The sequence below is a fragment of the Scyliorhinus canicula genome, chromosome 11 (assembly GCF_902713615.1).
Source record: "Scyliorhinus canicula chromosome 11, sScyCan1.1, whole genome shotgun sequence".
Taxonomy (NCBI): Eukaryota; Metazoa; Chordata; class Chondrichthyes; order Carcharhiniformes; family Scyliorhinidae; genus Scyliorhinus; species Scyliorhinus canicula.
Genome location: NC_052156.1, coordinates 116,810,970 through 116,833,006, shown reverse-complemented (window position 1 = coordinate 116,833,006; position 22,037 = coordinate 116,810,970). Strand labels below are relative to the sequence as shown.

General features: G+C 43.5%; 1 protein-coding gene across 8 annotated transcripts in view; it reads left to right on the top strand.

The window, feature by feature from the left end:
- The window catches only part of LOC119973313 (non-muscle caldesmon-like), a 254,592-nt gene that overhangs the window by 42,267 nt on the left and 190,288 nt on the right, over window positions 1–22,037 (top strand). For all 8 annotated transcript variants that reach the window (XR_005462272.1, XR_005462273.1, XM_038811175.1 and 5 more), the window contains exon 2: window positions 6,845–6,953. The gene's annotated coding sequence lies outside the window, so the exon portion shown is untranslated. The remainder of the gene's footprint in view (window positions 1–6,844; window positions 6,954–22,037) is intronic.

The window sequence follows — 22,037 nt, the reverse complement described above, 5'->3', positions numbered from 1 at the left end:
TGCCTGGCTGTAACTTAACCAGCAGCTACCGATCTCACATATGTAGCTGAAATGCAAACTCATCATTTGTGGATTTATTTTGCCTTGAATTGTGGGTGTCCCCTAGGTTTGGAAAGGGCGCTTTGTTGCCTCTTTGGTGGATAAATCCTGTATCAGAACACTACCTTCTGCTAGCACCAGCAACTTACAAAATACGCCAATAAATGGGAACACGGACTTGAACATTCTGGGTGGCCCCTGTTGAGCATTATAGTGTACACTTTGAGACCCCTGAAGACAAAGGGGTAGATTTTAATCCTCCTAGCATGTCCACCAGAAACCTTAGTGTGGTTGTGAGTGGGTCTGACAGGACTTTTCACATGCCTCTATTCCTGAATTCTTGATCTGCACGTGCATGGTGTGAAGCTATGCATTTGCGAAATCTATCTGTAAAAGTCTTGGACACTCTTCATATCATGTGTCACCCTTCCGTTAGACGCCCTTTCTAGTTGACTTGTGGCCTAGTTCTGGACATTGTACCCCACACACAATATATATTTTTAAAAATTTAGAGTACCCAATTATTTTTTCCAATTAAGGGGTAATTTTAGCGTGCCCAATCCACCTACACTACACATCTCTTTGGGTCATGAAGGTGGGACCCACACGGACACTGGGAGAATATGCAAACTCCACACGGACAGCGACCTGGAGCCAGGATCGAACCCGGGTCCTCAGCACCGTGAGGCAACAGTGCTAACCACTGCACCAGCGTGCCGTCCAGCCACAATATTTTTTAATTGTAATACACAAGTTTTATCTTTTTAATACTAGTCTTGCAGTTGCAATCATCATATAACACTAGGTAATTTGAGATAAATTCGGAGAGATTGAGATTACACGGCATAAGAAAGTGACTGCAAAAAGCACCAATCCTTGGAGAAATACAATTCAGTGACCTCAATTTGACCTCCTGGGGGTAGAATTCCACCTCGAAGAGACTCTATAATACCTATCAGTGCCTTCAAATCTGACTGAAGAGTTATTGCATGAAGTGTTAATTGTTCATTTGAAGGGGAAAATAAAAGAGTTTGACATTTCAGATGTGGCACACAATGTTTTCTTTTATCCATTCGTGGGCTGTGGGTGCTGCTTGCTGGACCAGCATTTATTACCCATTGCCCTTGAACTGAGTGGCTTTCTAGGCTTTTCAGAAGGCATTTAAGAGTCAAAGTCTTTGCTGTGGATCTGGAGTCACATGTGAGGCCACACCAGTTAAAGATGGCAGATTTCCTTCCCTGAAGGATATTAGTGAACCAGATATATTTTTACAACAATTGGCAATGGTTTCATGGTCATCATTAGGCTTTTAATTCCAAAATTTTATTGAATTCAAATTTCACCACCTGCATGGTGGGATTTCTACCCAGAATCCTCGAGCATTACCCTGGGTCTCCAGATTCAAGCCTGATGAAAATACCACCGGGCCTCCACCCGAATGTCAGATTTCCTTCAAGTAGTTTTGGTGGAATTTAGAGCAGTTGTGAGTAAGTTGGCTGAGCAATTTAACTGGCAGGACCACAGTGAAATCTAACGGGCAAAATAAATCCTGTCCCTTTGCATGATTCCCTTTCCTCTGTTGGGCAGAAAATGGGAATGCTATACATGTGTGAAGAAAATATCCTAATAGCGAGGTATTACAAGACTTTTTATGTGGGTTTTAAGGGCTGACAACTGGTTCTACCTTGACTTGAACCTTGCAGGAAAAAAAGTATTGCTCATATGAAATCCATTCACTCATGCAGACTAATCTTTTTTGTAGTTAAAAGTAGCCTTTTTAAAAAATTCCCAATGTTTTTAAATGATTTTCTTTCTATTTTTAATTGTTTTCTCTTTCCACCCTCCCAAATTTAGCTTCTTCCAGGAATTTAGTGATCACCATGTACAGATATTTTGATAATAGTTGAGAGCCACGAGAATAATTTATCTTGAAAGTCACTCCCTTTCCCCCAACAAGCAAAAGGCAAAAGCTTTGCTTGGCACTACCCTCGCATTTCCACATGCTAATGAAAGGATGAAGGCATATTCAATCACTCTGATATCGAGGGACACATTTGCGAAGAAATTGCTGAGAATTAAGAGTGTCGTTATAAAGCAGGACTTCAGTTATCAAAATAGAAACTGGAAGAGTAGTAGTATAAATGTCAGAGAAGGGCAAAAGTTCCTTGACTGTTCATGAGAATTTTCTAAAGCAGTATGTTTGCAGCCCAATGAGAAAATCGGCACTGCTAGACATAGTTCTTGGGCATCAGATGGGCTAAGTGAGTCAAGTCTCAGTAGGAGGACGTCTGGGGGCTAGTGATCATTGTATCATAAGGTTGAGGTTGGCTGTGGAAAAAGGACAAGGGTCAATCCAGAGTAAGAACAATGGCGGTAAACTACTCAAAAGTGTGAATGGATCAGATGTAGATAAATTGGAAATAAAGATTGGCAGGCATGACTGTAACTGAAGAATGGACTACCTTCAAAGAAGGGATAGTTCTGGCACAGTCCAGGTACATTCCCACAAAGGGGAAAGGTACTGCAAACAAATCCAGAGGTCCCTGGATGACTGAAAAGACAGAGGCTGGATTCTTCCACCCCGCCCGCCGCATGATCGCCACAGGTGAGATGCGGACAATGGAAAAGGCCATCGACCCCGGGTGTGATTCTCCGGTTGATCCCACCCAGAGATTACAGAAGAAAAAGTATATTAAAAAAAAATTAATTTAGAGTACCCAATTATTTTTTTCTTCCAATTTTAGGGGCAATTTAGCGTGGCCAATCCACCTAACCTGCACATCTTTGGGTTGTGGGGGTGAAACCTACACAGACATGGGGAGACAGTGCAAACTTCACACGGACAGTGACCCAGGACCGGGATTCGAACCCAGGTCCTCAGCGTTGCAGTCCCAGTGCACCACATGCCACCCCAGAAAAAGTATACGTGCAACCAATATCAGATAGATAATACAGTTCGGAACCAGGCTGAATATAGAAGGCTCAGAGGAGAATTGAAAAAAGCAACTGAGAGAAGCAAAGAGAGGGAGTGAAAAGAGTGTGGCAGCTAACATAAAAGGGACTCTCAAAGTTTTCTAGAGTCATACAAGTAATAAAAGGGTGTTCAAAGGAGGAATGGGCCTGATTAGAGACCACACATGGAGGCAGGGCATGGCTGTGGTATTAAATAAATACTTTGCATCTGTCTTTGCCAAGAAATAAGATGCCAAGCAAGTCATGGTGAAAGAGGAGGTAGTTCAAACACTTGGAAGGTTTAAAACTGATGAAGAGGAGGTATTTAGATAGGCTGTCTGTATTTAAATTTGACATGGCTCTGGTACCGGATGAAATGCAGCCAAGGATACTGAGGGATGAGGGAGTGGAAATTGCGGCACGGGCCATAATTTTTAATTTTTTTCAGTTAGATTCGACATGGTGTCAGAGGGCTGGGTATTGGCAAGCACTATGCCCTTCATCAGAAAATGGTGTCAAGATAAGCTCAGAAACTACAGGCCAGTCAGATTAACTTCACTGGTGGTGGAAAAACCTCTAGAAACGATCATTTGGAACAAAATTACCAGTCACTTGGGCAATCGCGGGTTAATTAAGGAAAGCAGCATGACTTGTTAAGGGTAAATTGTGTTTAACTGACTTGCTTGAGTTTTTTTGACAAAGAAACAGATGGGTTGATGAGGGCAATGCTGTTGATTTGTTGTAAATGGACTTCCAGAAAGCAGTCGGAAAAAGTGCTGCACTTGTGAGCAGAGCTGTAGCTCATGAAATAAAATGGAGAGTAGCAACATAGATACAAAATTGGCTGAGTGACAGGAAAGTAGTGGTTAATACTGTAGTTGTTTTCCTGACTGAAGGAAGGTTTGTAAAGAAGTTCACAAGGAGCTGGTGTTAGAAAATGTGTTAATATGTATTCATGACTTAGACCTTGGAGTTCAGAGCACGATTTTGAAATTTGCAGGTGAAAAAGTCTTGGAGGTATTGTGAATTGTGAGGAAGATAGTGTAGCACTTTAAAAAGATATGGACCAGTTGGTGGAATTGGCGGATAAATGGCAGTTGAGATTTAATGCAGAAGTGCGAAGTGATTAATTTTTGTAGAAAGAATACGGAGAGACAATATATACCAAAGAATTGGACACAATATTCCAAAGTGGGTGGAGGAGCAGAGGATCCTGGGTGTACATAAATAATTGAAGAATAATTGAAGGTGGTAGGGCAGGTTGAGAGAATGGTTAATAAAACATATGGCATGGGGGCATCGAGGACATACAAACATCCGAATTAGAATTAGAAGTAAGCCACTCAGCCCCTCCAGCCTGCTCCACCATTTAATAAGATCATGCCTGATCTAATTGTGACCTCAGCTGCACATTCCTGCCTGTCCTTGAAGCAGGGAAGTTACGTTAAACTTGTATAAAACACTGCTTCAGCTGGAATATTGTGTCCAATTCTGGGCACCACATGTTAGGAAGGTTGTGAAGGCATAAGAAAGAGTGCAAAAAAGATTCATGAGATCCCAGCTGTGAGGAACTTTAGCTACATAGATAAATTGGAAAAGCTGGGACTGTTCTCCTTTAAGAGAAGTTTGAGATGAGATTTAATCGAGGTATTTAAAATCTTTGAAGGGTTGGGGCAGACTAGATGGAGAGAGGTTGTTCCCATTGGTGGAAGGATCAAGAACCAGGGGGCACAGATTTAAGGTCATTGTCAAAAGTCGCAATGGCAACATGAGGATTGGATTTTTGTTTTTTAAACAGCAAGTGGTTATGATATGGAATGCACTGTCTTGAGAGTGTGATGCAGGTAGGTTCCGTGAAGGTATTCAAGAGGAATTTGATAATTATTTGACCTGGAAGAATGTGCAGGGCTACAGGGAGAAGGCGGCACTCGGCAAATTGCTCCTTCAGAGAGCCAACACAGACACGACAGGCCGAATGGCCTCTATCTGTGCTGTAACCATTTCATGATACTTTGAGCAAATTAGTGTACAGGAGTGGTAAGCTGCTACTGTCATATATTTTGTCCATTTGCTACCTCACATGGATTAAGATCTTCAAAACAGAGTTGTCCTGGGTGAGCAATGAAATGAAAATCGCTTATTGTCACGAGTAGGCTTCAAATGAAGTTACTGTGAAAAGCCCCTAGTCGCCACATTCCGGCGCCTGTTCGGAGAGGCTGTTACGGGAACTAAATTACACGACTGCCATTGATTCCTTACATTATCGCTATCCTGTGGGCAAACGGCTGAACAGGTTTGCCATACGTTTGGGATATTAATTGACAGGACTCTATGAACCCCAGTTTTTATGTTGCCTCCTTATCTGTGTGTGATATAGTGGACATTCATTGCATCTCAAACAGGCAGCAGATTAGGGAGTATGCAGCAGTCTTTGTAAGTAGCAATGGTTTTGAAAGAGATAATGTTTATACATAAACATTAATGCTTCACCTTATTAACAGCACAGACTAAGCCATATCATAAAGTGTGCCCATAAATGTATTGCGATACAGTAAATTACTTTTAGGAGAAAAGTAACAGGACGACTAAGGGCAGCTACATCTGGAATTGTAAGTCATCCTTTTCCAATAACGATTGATTTCCCAGTTGTACTTCGGATAAATAGAAAAGTGACCCATCAACTTATACCGTATATCATTAAGTGATGAAATAGTCTTGTTTAAAAAGAATAATGTTCATTTAAATAGTTTTCTCTCCAGGATAATCCTCTGGCATGTTGCTGTCACCACATCCTGCTTTAGTCTTGAATAACTTATATTATAGTGCTACAAGAGTTTACCACAAATGCAGCAACAGGACATTCCTATGCCTTTGCAGTAGATGCTGACTCGGTCATGGATATGTTTCATAGGTTAAAAAAAAGCACCATGTGGGGCTCATTTCCCAAAGTCCCTCCATTCAAATGATCGGAGGATGCTTTAATTGCAATCAAGTTAACTAAATAATGTCCTGCATTAGAGCTTTGTTTGTACTAGAAAAAAGCAACTTGTGTATGGAACGCTTTGGCAGAGGAAGTAGTTGAGGGAGGACATCTTTTCTGTGAAAAATAGATAAACAATCAAAGTAAAGGAACATACAGCACTATCATGAGAGAACAAGGTAATAGTAATAGTTTTGGTTTGCTCTCACCAAGAGCCAACACACAGGCAACAGGCCGTTTTTTATGTTATAAGCCTCTGGTTCGAAAGATAAAGGATATAGTGTTCTGTGACGTTGAAAATACCAGAATTTAGAGGGTGTATTTATATGCTCAAGTCCTCCTGTGGGGAATTGGTGTGATTAAGAAAACCCAGGTAAGTGTAGCCTGAGAACAATCAGAGGGCAGTTGTAATAGCGTGCACATTTCTGACACAAGAGAGTTCATCATGGGAAATTAGGGTCATAATCCTCATTAGTAATGCTGGACTGCAGAGTCGCCCTTGGTCTCCTGTTAATTGACCTATTTCTCACAGAAATCTGTTGTAGATCATGAGAAAAGTGTCAGAAACTTGAGCTAAACGGACCTATAGTGTTGTGGTGTTTGTAGCAGGAACGTCTTGCCATATGTCTCTTCTAGCATGTTACCAATAAGCTAATTTGATTGACTACATCATACCATTCTGCTTGGATTTTGATTCTCTTCATAGTGTTGATGTGCTTTGTTACTTTACAATTGCCTCCTATTGATTTTAGATTGTGCTAGGTTTTTTGAAGGGCAGAAGAGGAGCACCTAGATGGTGCAATATCTCTGACCAGTTTCAACCATATCTAGTTAACATTTTCTTTGATTGATCTCTGCATCCTTTTCCCACAGATACAACAAAACAGTCAGTGTATTGTACGCAAACAAATATTCAGCCCTATAGTGGGACAGTAGGACCAGCTCTCAATCAACAGAAGACCTGTTGACAATCTACCTGTCTGTGAGTATACTTAGAGTTAAATATAATTGATTTGACACTGTCTTTGCAACCTCTTGTTTACTTGACATGCTCAGTTATCTACATAATATTGACATCTCTGCATTAAATTTTGCAATTACCATTCTCAATCTTGCTTCAGCCCTGGTTGCATGTTAACACTATATTATTTTTATATTTAATATTCAGGCGTTTTTAGCATTGGGGAAACACTGCAGCTAGTTAACACTGTAAGGATCTGCAATAAATAAGTTACATACATAAATTTTATAATCCTGGCACTAATATTATAATTTCGAGGTAGTGCACAACTTGCTCACTTTTGAAATGTAATTATTGTTATGAAAACAAATACAGCAGCTAATTTTTACAAAAAATATTGCTTTAATTAACAAAAAGGATGACTGGCCAGACAATTTGCTTCTTGGTGGTACTGCCTGAGTACTTTTTAGAAATTAATTTTACCGGATGTGTGTGTCGCTGGCTAGACCACCATTTTTATTGCCCTTGAGGGGGTGGCGGTGAGCTGCCTTTTTGAACTGCTGCAGTCCCTGAGGTGTGGGTACACATACAGTGCTGTTAGAGAGGGAGCTCCAGGATTTTGACCCAGCGACAGTGAAGGAATGGTAATATAGTTCCAAGTCAGGGTGGTGAGTGATTTGGAGGGGAACCCCCAGGTGGTGGTGTTCCCAGATCTCAGCTGCTCTTGTGCTAGATGATAATGGTCGTGGGTTTGGAAGGTGCTGCCTAAAGAATCTTGGTGAGCTCCTGCAGTGCATCAAGTGGGCTGCTTTGTCCTGGATGGTGCTGGGCTTCTGGAATATTGTTCGAGTTGCATTCATACAGGTAAGTGGAGAGTATTCCATTACACTCCTGACTGACTTGTGCTTTGTAGATGGTGCACAGACTTTGAGGAGTCAGGATGTGAGTTTCCAGATTTCTAACCTTTGACCAGCTCTGGTAGCTACACTATTTATATGGCTAGTCCAATTCAGTTTCTGATTATTGGTAATCCCCAGAATGTTGATAGTGGGGGATTCAGCAATGGGAATGCCATTGAATATCAAGGGGAAATGGTTAGGTTCTCTTTTGCTGGAGATGGTCATTGCCTGGCACTTGTTTGGCATGGATGCTGGAATTCCTTACCTAGCAGCATTGTGCAAGTACCTTCACCACACGAACTGCAGAGATTCAGGAAAAAGCTGGCTCATCACCATCTTCGCAAGAGCAGTGAGGGACGGACAATAAATGCTCTCCTTGCAACTCTTGTGTCTCAATAATGAATTAAATAAAATCCTGGAGAAATGAAGACGCCTTGCTCCCAGTTCAATAAAGATGCAAAGGAAATAGAGGTCAGAAACAGGGAATGTTAACGGAAGTAAGTAAATTAAAAAAAATATTATATGGTTGATCCAGTTCAGTTTCTGGTCAATGGTGACCGCCCAAGACATTGATAGTGGTGGATTCAACATTGGGAATGTCATTAAAAGTCAAGGGTCTATGATTAGATCTCTCTTGAGAGTCATTAATAGTCATTGCCTGTCATTTGTGTGGGGTGAATGTTACTTGCCACTTGTCATTCCAAGCCTGGATATTGTCCGTTTGGACATGGACTACTTCAGTCTCTGAGGAGCCGCAAATGAACAAAGAAGAAAGAACACGACAGCACAGAAACAGGCCCTTCGGCATTCAAGCCTGCACCGATAATGATGCCTATCTAAACTAAAACCTTCTGCACTTCCAGGGTCCATATCCTCCTATTCCCTATTCATGCATTCATCAAGGTGCCTCTTAAATGTTGCTGTGGTATCTGCTTTCACCACCTCTCCCGGCAGTGCATTCCAGGCACTCACCGCCCTCTGTAAAATATTTGCCTTGCACATCTCCTCTAAACTTTCCCCCTCGCACCTAAAACTTATGTCCCCCAGTAATCGACTTTTGCACCCTGGGAAAAAGCATCTGACTATCCACTCTGTCCATGCCACTCAGAATTTAGTAAATCTCTATCAGTTCGCCCCTCAATCTCAGTTGTTCCAGGGAAAACAATCCGAGTTTATCCAACCTCTCCTCATAGCTAATACCCTCCAGACCAGGCAACGTCCTGATAAGCCTCATCTTTACCCTTTCCAAAGCAGCCACATCCTCCTGAGAAGTGTGGCGACCAGAATTGTATGCAATATTTCAAATATGACCTAACTAAGATTCTGTACAGCTGCAACACAACTTGCCAATTTTTATACTCCATGACCCGACCTATGAAAGCAAGCATGCCGTATGCCTTCTTGACTACCTTATCCATCTGAGTTGCCACTTTGTAACCTGTGGACCTGTACGCCCAGATCTCTGTCTGTCAGTACTCCTAAGGGTTCTACCATTTACTGTATAATTCCCACCTCTATTGAATGTGGCTATTGAATGGTGCTGAACATTGCGCAGTCATCCACAAACATCCCCAATTCTGCTTTTGTAATGGAAAGAAGGCCATTGATGAAGCAACTGAAGATGGCCGAGGATGCTACCCTGAGCAGTGATGTCCTGGAGCTGAGATGATTGACCTCCGACCATTATAACAATCTTCCTTTGTGTCCAACCAGCAGAGGATTTTCCCCCTGATTCCCAGTCACTTGATTGCTGGGGTTCCTTGATGCCTTGATGTCAAGGGCAGTCACTCTAATCTCACCTCTGGCATTTAGTTCCACTGTCTATGTTTGAACCAAGGCTGTAAAGAGGTCAGGAGCTGAGTGACCCGAGCGGAACCAAAACTAATCATCCATGAGCAGGTTATTGTTGAGTAAGTGCCGCTTGATAGCACTGTTAATGCCCTTTGTTAATGTCCTTTGTTTTACTGACGATCGAGAGTAGACTGATAGTGTACGGGACATAACTGGTCAATTTTCCACATTGCTGTATATATGCCAGTGTTGGAGCTGTACAGGAACCCGCACATTTAAGAAACACTTAGATGAGTACTTGGAAAAACCATTGTACACAAGGCTACGGACCAAGTATTGCAAAATAGGATTAGAATAGATAGATGCTTGATGGCCGGCACAAGACACAATGGGCCAAAAGGCCTCTTTCTGTGCTGTAAAACTCTTATGGCTTTATGACTCTAAATTAATTTGCACAGAAGAAATGACTGCCACTTTCTGTATCATCATCCTTATTTGTGGGAAATAACTTTTTAGGTTACTTTGGGCTGTGGGAGTTGACATTTTCAAAACCTTGGTACAGTACTAACGTAACGACATTGATGATAAGCTTTGTAAGGAGACTATTCCCAGATTTGCAAGGAACATTACTTCCCTAAAAATAAACCTTCAAAGGAGCAGCAGTTAATGACCCCTTAAGTAAAACTACTTGAGAGTTCATGGTATTTTTGTGCTAACTAGTCTCTCAGTGTTGAGTTGACATCAAGAATCCTATGAAGTTGATAAAGTCATGCTGTCAGATGGAAAAAATGGATGACCATGTGGGTGGTTTTGCTTGGCCAGGAGTGCTCTTTGTGAAGATGAGTCAACATTGTCTGGGGGCTGACAGATTTTTTTTCAGGTAAAGCTGAAATATTAATACAAGCCTCAAGAGGAGCCTGGAGCAAGCTGAAAATATGTCAAGATAAACCTAGGCTACCTTTGAGGACGCTCTTCAGACGAAAAGTAAAGAAGCTGGAAGGCTTGAACAGAGTATGAACTATCTGGTAAAGAAAGGACAGTGGGTCTTTTCAAAGAAACCTGAAGCATTATAGAAACTTGGAGAAAGTAGGAGCAACCCGCAGGGTTTTAAACAAACACCACCAAGGGTATTATATTTCATATTAAATTTCTTGATGGAAGGGACTATCTGGAATTATATGGTATGTTTCGGGAATGTGTATCTCTTGTCTCATGTTGGTGGCCTTTATTTAACATATTAAACACATCAAGAGTCAGATAAATATCGTTAGGAATTTTTGATGATGCTGGAAGAGAAATTAAAAGAAACCTTGTTTTGCGTACAAAACTAAAATAAGCTCATAATCTTATATGGTTTACTGACACCCCTAACTTTCCACATTAATTACATTAATGAAAACACTTTGATCAACCAGCACGCCCCATAATTGTAAATTTGGTCGTAAAAGATTGGCCAAGGTCAGTTACACCGTCCCAGGCTTTAGGTCGATGTCCCTTGTGTATAATTGCTCGTTTGATTTTATGAGTCTGTTACTATTGCTGCTGATATGCTCGATTGGCTAAGCCTGGTTTTGAGTTACAGGAGAGGTAGACAAACTAGACCGAGATAGAGCACGGAAAAAACCTGGTGCACACGTAGAAACTACTGTCATCTCTGCATAGATCTGAGATACATAATACACAACATTCACTAATTTTCAATGCAAAGCTCATGTAATGGCTTCGAACCAATGGTTTTCACGAGTCGCCATCCAATCCTTGCCATTGCCCATTAAATTCTGTCATGGTGGACTGCCGGAAATGGTGATTGTAATGTGTCACTTAGCAAGGTGAATGTAACAGAATTTATGACTGATATTCTGAATATATATCACCTGCGGCATCAGTAGTTTTGCTGCTGTGATATTGAAAAATTATATAATCATTATTACGTAAAGTCTGTTCTTGATATTTTCCTAATAACACAATAAATTTTTATCGCAGAACAAGTAAAATGGGTTCCAGCTGTGCTGAGAGAAATGGGACACCTCTGTTTTTGTCAGATACACCTTAATAGGATTAATCTCAGACCGGCATATTGATGGTATTTCTAAGGTCACAGAACATTTTTTAAAAAGGCAGGATAAAAAGATAAATAGACTGACGAAAAATGTTATGAGGCTATATTCCAAATCATCGTGTTCAGAGGAGCTAAAACAAGTAGCGTTTATCAGGGGCACTGGTAGCCATTGTCACCAAGGCCCTCGGCTCTGTCCATTCTGCGCTCATCCCTTTCCCCTCCCTCCTATTAGGGTTCTCCTAATTTTCACCTTACCCCACCAGCATCAACAATCAATAGATCATCCTCTGCAATTTCTAGCAGGCCACCATGGTGCATCACCAGACGCATTTCCCCTCTCTTCTTTCACAATTCTAAAGCGATTGTTCCCCCCATGACACTCTCTGGTCCATTCCTTGATCACTCCTTCCCCTTTTCATGGTGACTTTCCTTTTGAGCAAATTAGATGCAGCACCTAACCTTTTACCTCTTCCCTTCATTCCAGTTAAAAATAGCTGTTTTCTTGCACTTTTTTCAATTCAGTACGCTGTATATATCTAATACATGTATATGTATGTATTTACATTGAATTTACAGTGCAGAAGGAGGCCATTCGGCCCATCGAGTCTGGACTGGCTCCTGGAAAGAGCACCCTACCCAAGGTTAATACCTCCACCCTATCCCCCAGTAACCCCACCCAACACTAAGGGCAATTTTGGACACTAAGGGCAATTTATCATGTCCAATCCACCTAACTTGCACATCTTTGGACTGCGGGAGGAAACCGGAGCACCCGGAGGAAACCCACGCACACACTGGGAGGATGTGCAGACTCCGCACAGACAGTGACCCAAGCCGGAATCGAACCTGGGACCCTGGAGCTGTGAAGCGATTGTGCTATCCACAATGCTACTGTGCTGCCCAATATTCTGTTTTCACTGCTAACAGTTCAGTTTCCTTATACATTCAGGAGACCAAATGCAGATCAGTTGACCATGTTTGCGGAACATCTCCTCAGTCTGCAAGCGTGACCCTGAGTTTTCAATTATCTGCCATTTTAATTTCCCACCCCACTCCCGATCTGAACTCTCTCTTCCACAGCTCTTACACTTTTCCAGCAAAATGCTTGAGGAACAGCACCTCACCTTTTGATTAGGCACTTAATAGTCTCCTGGACTCTACATTAAGTGCAACAATTTCAGATCGTAACCTCTTCCCTCAGTTCATTTTTAGATGACAGCTGTGATGATTTGCCCATTTACTGCTCCTTTACATCCATCTTTTATTTTGTTACTTGTTCCATTGCCACCTTGGTGGCACGGTGGCACAGTGGCTGGCACTGCCATCTCACAGCGCCAGGGACCCAGGTTCAGTTCCAGTTTGGGTGACTGTCTGTGTGGAGTTTGCACTTTCTCCCCATTGTGGGTTTCCTCCGGGTGCTCCGGTTTCTTCCCACAGTCCAAAGATGTGCAGGTTAGGTGGATTGGCCATGATAAATTGCCCATAATGTCCAAAAGGTTAGGTGGGGTTGCAGGGATAGAGTGGGGAGTGAGCCTTGACGGGGTGCTCATGCAGAAGGTCGGTGTAGACTCGATGGGCCGAATGGCTTCCTTCTACACTGTAGGGAGTCTATGATTCTTTTGGCCTTGAACCATCAATGATTTTGTCATTTAATCTCACTTGCCTTCCAGCCTATCGGAGAACTTACCTTATCTTCTTTTCCCCCCTCTCCCCGCCTGTGTACTTGATGAGAACCGTTTTCACCTCCACATAGACTCAAGAGATATGGTTCATGAGCAAAATGATGAAGGCCAAAGCTGTTAGGCTGCTCAGAGCTTTGGGGAAACTCCTCTGGAGGAATAGTTTGGGCCCTTTCCTTTTCCTGGTCTTGTCATTAGGACTTGAGCCTGGCCTCCTAGCCTGCCACAAGGAGACCGCCTCCAAGGTGCCGATGGCCTCCTCATATGCTGGGGTTACTCTATTGTTAGGGAGGAGCAGTGAGGCTGCAAAGTCCACCCTAATTGGGACCGTAATCAACTTAAATCGTGTTGACAGCCGACCCAGATCCCCATCTACCCACGGAAAATTGTCCGTGCGGCCGAAATGTGTTGGGAAGCCATCGCATTGTGGCTCCCCTCTATTTTCCTGGCTCCCCTGTCCCCAAGCTTGCCATCACTGGCTTGGAAAATTCAGCGTTTTGTTTGGTTAAAAAATTCATGGAAGGATTAACTTATAATTAAATGAATTGAGTCCATTATACATGTTTTTGGTTTGTTGCCTTGGCTTTGATTCTCACCCCAGATGTGGATTAATACAGGGTTTAGAAGTGAATATAGATAGTGCAGCCACTAAAAACCCCTCAGACTGCCTGATTAGAAATATACTAGGATCTGGGTTTGGAAAAGGAGTGCTCCAAAAGAAAGATTTATCAATCTAGCAGACAAAAATAAAAAATATTATAATCTGTGCATGAAGGGCAACTGGGAAATTCCTTCCTGGACCTCCCTGCATTATGCCGGATCCTAATTCAGATTTAAAACCAGCAGTTGGAAGATTTGTGAGAATAGCCCAGGTTAACTATGCCTCTACGGGGAGAAGTTCATTTGCATTTAGTACTTTATGTGGGGCGACACAGACATGCATTGATTGGGGCTGTCTGGAAAGGAATATATCACTTTAGTTACGACACCCTAGGAAATTCCAGCCCACGTGCCCCAGAAGCACAACACAAGTGAATTGACTAATAATTCTTCTAAAAATTCACGAAATCCTTGGCCATTGGCTGCCCAAAATTACAGTCACCGGGTTTGTAAGTTGAAACACAATTAGCTTATTTACATAAAGGATGAAATATGCAGTAAATGCAACTGAATAACAACAAGCTTAACCCACTGCCCTATTTAATTGCCTCACTCTCTAACTGCCCCCCCCCACCCCCACACACACATACAAGACAGACAAATAGAAGGAGTGGGTGGGGAAGGCGGTGAAAATAATAAGGGTGAAAGTCAAAAGATAAGAGTCTTTGCCTCCAATGGTGGTTCTACAGCAGGCTTATCTCAGCATGCTGGTTGATCAAAGCCTCTGGTTTACAGCCTGTAATGATCTTACTGTAGTTCAGAAATGTATTACTCAGAGCGTTTCTTGGCGAGGTCCCTTGGCTTCATATCAGACCTTGCTTTTAGTTTGTGGTTTATTTCCAGGCCTCTTTCTTTCTTGAAGTACTTTATCTCATCTCAAACCTTGCCTTCAGCTCGTGGTTTGACCTCGGGCTTTTGCAGTTCCAAGAGAATAGTATCCCGACCTTCTGGAGAGAGATTACTCACAGTGGCTTTATGGAGAGAGTTTAGCTGGATTGTTTGGAGAGAAATAGTTTCAATCCTCCACCCAGACTGTAGAATCAAAAGTGAAATCAAACTCAAGCCGTGTGCCTCTGAAAATCATATCAGTGGGATCAGTTCCAATCACCACCTGTTACCAGATAGAGCACCACCTTTTAGGCCACTTCATTGGCCACCAGAAATGTCAATCAATCCGAGTCATCACTGATGTCAGTTTCAAATAGCACAGCCTTCTGGATCTTCCCGTTTGAAATAAAGGTGCAGGTTGCTGCTTTGCCTTAAAGTCACAGGTCCATTAAACAACCATGGATCAGAAATGTAACAGCAAAATAAAAGAAAAAGGAAAATAAGGGAATAAACAGGAACAAACAGGAAGGGCCTTTACACTCTGAAGGAGCATGACATGAACACATTTCTCCTCCACATAAACATAAGGAGCAGGAGTAGACCATCTGTGGAGGGGGGGGCACTATGGGGGGAGGAGGCACTGTGGGGGCCCCCCCGGGGTTGGATCCCCCCCCTGAGGACCGCCCCCGCACACTTACCTGCTAGGTCCTGCCGTGCGTGAGGTGATTAATTCACGCCGGCGGGACTGGTTAAAAATGGACGGATGCTCGGCCCATCAGGGCCCGGAGAATCGCCGGAAGCGGCCCACAACTGGCATGGTGGGAATCCCGCCGCCAACCGAAAAATGGCTCCGGAGAATAAGGCAGCCGGCAGTGGGGCGGGATTCGTGCCCCCCCCCCCCCCCCCCAAGGGGGATTGTCCGACCCGGGGGGGGGGGGAGGGGGCAGGCTGTCGGAGAATCCCGGCCACTATGTTGGGTGTTGGTGAGGGAAAATGCTGAGTTTGGCCAGTGATTCAAAGTAGTTACTTACCGTGGATCTTTCTCAGATCTCAAGTATCTCATCTACAATTGTAACAGGGTCCTCCCAACTTGGTAGTTATCAGGCACACCATTCCACCATGACCTGAGTACAAATGTAGCGTTAAAGATTATGTTCTGTGGTAGTGGGGGCGAGCCTGCGGATATGGGGCCAGTGGAGGAGGCATGTAGGAGAGGTGGGTGTGTCTGTCTGGGCTCCAATATGTGATAACCATCGGTTTGCCCCCGGGAGCATAGATGGGGGGGTTTCGAGCATGGCGGCGGGTGAGGGTGGGGTGGGTGGGCGATATGTTCCTGGAGGGGAGCTTTGCGAGTTTGAGGGGCTTGGAGGAGAAATTTGGTCTGGTAAGGGGAAACGATTTCAGGTATCCACAGATGCGGGACTTTGTCCGCAGACAAGTCCCATCCTTCCCACGCCTCCCGCCAATGGGGATCCAAGACAGAATAGTCTCTAGAGGGGAAGGAGGAGAGCGTAGAGTCTCAGATATTTATAAGGTGCTCATGAAGGGGGAAGAGTCCCAGACGGAGGAACTGAAACTCAAATGGGAGGAGGAGCTTGGGGGGAGATGGAGGACGGGCTATGGGCGGAAGCCCTGAGTAGGGTAAACTCAACCGCAACATGTGCCAGGCTCGGCCTGATTCAATTTAAGGTCGTTCACCGGGCCCACATGACGGTAGCTCGGATGAGCAAATTCTTTGGGGTAGAGGGTAAGTGTGTTGGATGCGGGGGAGGACCGGCAAACCATGTTCACATGTTTTGGGCATGTCCGATGCTGAGGGGGTACTGGGAGGAATTTGCAGGGCTCATGTCCCGGGTGCTAAAAACAAGGGTGGTGATGGGTCCAGCGGTGGCAATTTTTGGGGTTTCGGAGGACCCGGGAATCCAGGGTGAGAGAGAGGCTGATGTTTTGGCCTTTGCTTCCCTGATAGCCTGGCGACGAATACTGCTGGCATGGAGGTTACTCAAAACCCCCGAAGACTGAGTTGTGGCTTTCGGACATGTCGAGTTTTCTGGGCATGGAAAAAATTAAGTTCGCCTTGAGGGGATCTGTACAGGGGTTCGCCCGAAAGTGGGGGGAGGGGGGAGATTAGAGTAGAGTAGGAGGGATAAATAGGCGGGTAGTGTCAATGGGAGAGGAGTGGGCCTGTGCAGTATGGTTCGATTGAAGTATTGATTCTACGTCGTTGTTTGCACATTTTTGCTTTCTTTTTGTTGTTGTCTGTAACTTTACAATGCCGAAAAATACCTCAATAAAATTGTTTGTTAAAAATAAAATAATGTTCTGAGAGTATGGTTGATAGCTGATTTTGAGTGGCAGCTCCACATTTAGAAACAACAATTCATCAATTTAGAGAAAATTTGATTTGCCTTCCCTGAAATATTTTAGTAATTTTTGCACAAAACAAGCTGAATCAAATCATCAACTGCAAGGTGAGTGTATAGTTTCTCCACATCAATCCAATAGTCGTACTTGAATAACAGATGGTATTCGGGCAACTACTCAGAGCTTTGTGTACTTCTTAATTATCCAACATCAGTATAATAATGCAGAATTCGAGGAGTGACCAGACTTCTTAACTTATTCTTGGTACAATACATGCAACCTACTGTAAAATTGTTCTCATTGATGCAGTGCTGTGCATCAATGTTCGGAGTATGTTTATCCAGTACCAAGCAACTTTCCAGAATTTTTCTTGGATCATCGCTAATGAATTATTCACTGGAGTTCTTGGCTCAAATTCAGCCTGTCTCTAGAAGTGTGCCGTATCAGAGGGGGTAAGAAATTATGGGTGGGATTCTCTGGTCCCCTAGCCGCATGTTTCTTGAGGCGCGCTATTCGCTGGTGGCAGGATTCTCTACTCCCGCCGCATGTCAGTGGGATTTCCCATTGAAGCCAGTCCACGCTGCTGGGAAACCTGTGGGCGGAGGCGTGCTGCCGTGGGAAAAGAGAATCCCAATGACTGGAGAATTCCAGCCTATATGTATTAACAGCCCTGTAAAAGACAACAGCAAAAGTTTGTAGAGCTATGGCATGGAATTTTCTGGCCTTGCCCGCTGCTGGGATCACCTGGTCTCACGGCAAATCAATGGGCTTTTATTTGGCCTGCCACATCCCCCATGACTGGCCCCACCACAGCGGAGCCGAAAAATCTCGGATATTGTTACTTTAAGGGTAGTTGCAGCTTCTACGATGGTTGTAAAGATTTCATGAATACATTGCAGTGTTTCCAAAAGTGGACTAAGTGAGCTGCACAACACTCGAGTTCCCTTTTTGGTGGCTGGATAACTGGTGGTGTTGCTGGGCGAGGTTTGGCCGGTTTAGCTCCATTCGCTGGACAGCTGGTTCATGATGCAGAGTCAAGGACAACAGCACGAGTTCAATACCTGTACCGGCGGAGGTTATTCATGAAGGACTGTCTACTTAATCTTGCCCCTCACCTGAGGTGTGATGATTCTCAGCTTAAATCACCGCCAGTCAGCTCTCCCCCTGAAAGGGGAAAGCAGCCTATGGTCATCTGGGACTATGGTGACTTTAGTTTATTCACTTATGACTGCACAGCACCATGTGCAATTCTTCAGACACTGAAGCAGCCCTTACCCACATACAGCAAGACCTGGATAACATTCATTCTTGGACTGATAAGTGGTAAGTAATATTTGTGCCGCACAATTGCCAGGATGTTTTCCCTGTAGTACAGCAGAACAACATGCATGCCAAGAGGTGGAGAATCATTGCCAACATGATGCTGCAGTACCCACAGGACATGGGCACAATTGTAGACAAATTGCAAACATATTCTCTCTGACAAGCAGAGTGAAAAATCCACCCTCATAGTCACCGTACTCTGCAGACATGCCACGTATCAGATGGGAGTTTGATAAAGTGAGTAACCCCTATCTACTGCACATTGTTTATTTTCTGAACATGATAGGTCAGTGAACCATCTTGCAGATGACTATCTCTAATACATTCAGAAAGCATTTACCTGAGGTGTGAGCAATCTAAACCTTGGCACTAACGTGGAATTGCTGGCTCCAAGATCCATTCAAAGAGATTTTTCCTTTATCGCCGGAGATAACCCTGACCTTGATGCCATTGTAAGAGCTGCGTTTGGCAGTAACAGCCACTGATTTTCATGGCTCAGTCACCAGCATGGTTTTGGACACAAGTGGATGCATGCAAGCTTTTGGGGGGGGGGGGGGGGGGGGGGGGGGGGCATGCTTGTTTATGGTTTTGTTTCAGCACTGCGTACCGCACTATCAGTAAGGTGGCTTAATCAGCACCTGGCCCCACCAGGCATTTTTATGGCACCACCTTCTGAAGAGATTCCGCAATGTAAGTAGGTAATTTAGTCTTCAGTCAAATACTGAGAGGCCCGAAATTCCTCATTCAACAAACAGGAGACCTCTTTTTTTCCGAAGTAATGATGAGAAATAAAGTTAGCGGTAACTTGTGGGACTTCAGAGAATGCAGTTCCATTCGCTGGCTGCTAATCATGGGGAAAAATATGGGCAGCCTTCCATTAAAAAGAAAACTGTCACTCCAAATTAATAGTTCCTCAAAAGATGTATAATATGTTGTGTTAAATGCAACACCTGGGTACTGCCAGGGGAGCTCAGCTCCGTTGCTCCAAACATGGACAAAAGAATTGAATTCCAAAGGTGAAGTAGAGACACTGCCCTTGTCACCAAGGCAGCATTTGACTGGGTATGACATCCAGGAGCCCCAGCAAAACTGAAGTCAATGGGAATCATTTGCAAAGTTTTCCACTGGTTGGAGTCATACCTAGCACAAAGGAAGATAGTTGTGGTTGTTGGAAGCTAATCATCCCATTCTCAGGATATTTTGGCAGAAGCTCTTCAGGTCTGGACCAACCATTATCAGCTGCTTCATCAATGACAACACCCCCATCTTCCACCATAAGGCCAAAAGTGGGAATATTTGCTGATGATTACACAGTGCTCCTTTAAAAGCACATTCCAAACCCGCAACCTCTACCGACCAGAAGAACAAGGGCAGCAGATGCACGGAAATGCCATCACCTGCAAGTTGCCCTCCAAAACATACACCATCCTTACTTGGAATTAAACCTCCGTTCCTTCATTGTCACTGGGTCAAACACTTTGATCTCCCTTCCGAACAGCACTGTGGGTGGACCTACCCCGCATGGACTACAGTTCAAGACAGCGGCCCACCAGCACCTTCTCAAGAGCAACTAGAGATAGTCAACAAATGTTGACCTAGCCAACAATGCTCACATCCCATGAGCAAATAAAAAATGTGGTAACAGCTTTAGTTGGTTATGTTTATTTTATGCTCATTTGTGGTAATAGCTTATAGACCCAAGAGAACAGGGAATCAAACATTATGGGGGAGACTCTCAAGTAAGGATTGCCAGTTACTTGTCCGAAAAATAGGTGAGCAATGAAATCTGATGTAGTCCTTTCATCCTCATTTATTCGGCTGAATCAACTGTCCAACAGGCCTTTGATTGGCCTCTTGCACTCTCGCCCAAAATGGGTACGAGACTGCCCTCGTGCAAATAAATTAAACAAAGTAAGTTGGTTCTTAAGCCTGTTGCAGGAAATTAATTACAATTTTAAAGGAGTGATGGAGGACACAGGTCAGTTGTATTTCTCCAGGCATTGAAAGGCCTAAATGAAGGTCCAGAAGAGCAAGAGAAGACCACACATATCAACCACTCACCCATCTGGGCCCCTGCCCTGAACATCTACTCATGCTATTGTCACAGCAATAGTCCTTCCTGCCTGCTGTCGTAATCATTCACTAACCAATTTACCATCCAATGGGATGAGCCCCCCCCCCCCCCAAATGATTTTGGGGTGGACTGATGCTTAGTGTTCACCGCCAGTATTTCACACATTCGGCATCCAACCCACAAATCTTGGCACAGCCCTTAATTTTGAGAATTCAAGTATGTGGTTCATCATGGTTCTGGAGGGTCTTCCAATCCCTGCTTGAATTCTGATAAGTGCTTGCAAAATAGATCTTTACCATATTAATAATAATGTAACTGAATTTTTACAATACAAAAGTAGGCCATAGGGCCTATTGCATCTGTACAAATGTACCGTTATCATCTAACACATCTTGCAGTTTACATAGTCGGAAGCATTTGGTGAGGCTCTGCTCCTGGCATGAATCTCACTTGATAGGAACACAGGTTGGTGAGGGTTATGAGGGTCATATAATTTATGGTAGCTGGATCTTTGTCAAATTCTTCAATTCCCGCTATGGTCAAACAATCCTTGCAATCAAAATTTACATCTGATAACAGGCAGCTTGTCACAATGATAAAGCTTCTTGAAGGGGATGTAACTAAATACTGTTACAGGAAAATACTTAACAAACATCATATGCGGCTTAGTTCTATTTATTTTATGTTTAGGTTACTCCTTGGTGGGTCTTTACCAATTTACTAAAGTGCCAAGTGAACAAGAATATCCACATAGATAGCATTCACTGGACAGCAATAGAATTACCGTTCACATACTCTTCTCTTTGGTGATTGTGAGCCAGTTTGTTTTGTGCTCAATGAGTGTTAGTAAATACTTGTCAGAAACCAGAAATGAATTACAAAGGAATGCTCTGTGATGATTGCTAACAAGATTGTAAATCTTGATCTCCCTAAACGCTGTTCACCGGACATAGTGCAAGGGATTTGTCTTGATGTACAAGTACATTAATCCTGTGCTTCTTTTCATTTATTATTTCAACAGATGGATGCAATCAGGCCTCCACAAAGGAGTACTGTAAACTGAGGTTTTTTTGTTTAAAGTTTAAAAAATCCTGGGGAGATGCTGTATGATGAGCCCTTAAGAGCCGATTCTGTGTTTCTGTAATCCTTGTAAGGAGCCACGCTCTCTGAGAAAGCTGGCCAGTGAAATAGGCCAAAACGATTGTAACCCTATCTTCAAATTGTTCGGCTTTTGAGTGCAGCTATCCCTCAGGGAACACTGGGTACCCTTTAATTCCCATACTCAATCTTAAAAGTTACAAGCCACCAGCTTTACTCTGCTTTGGAATAACAAGCAACGTTGACACGACAGTCCTATTCACAGGACAGGCAATGTTATGACTGACCTGAGTGAGATTGGCTGATTTGTTTGTAAATGTGTTTGTATTC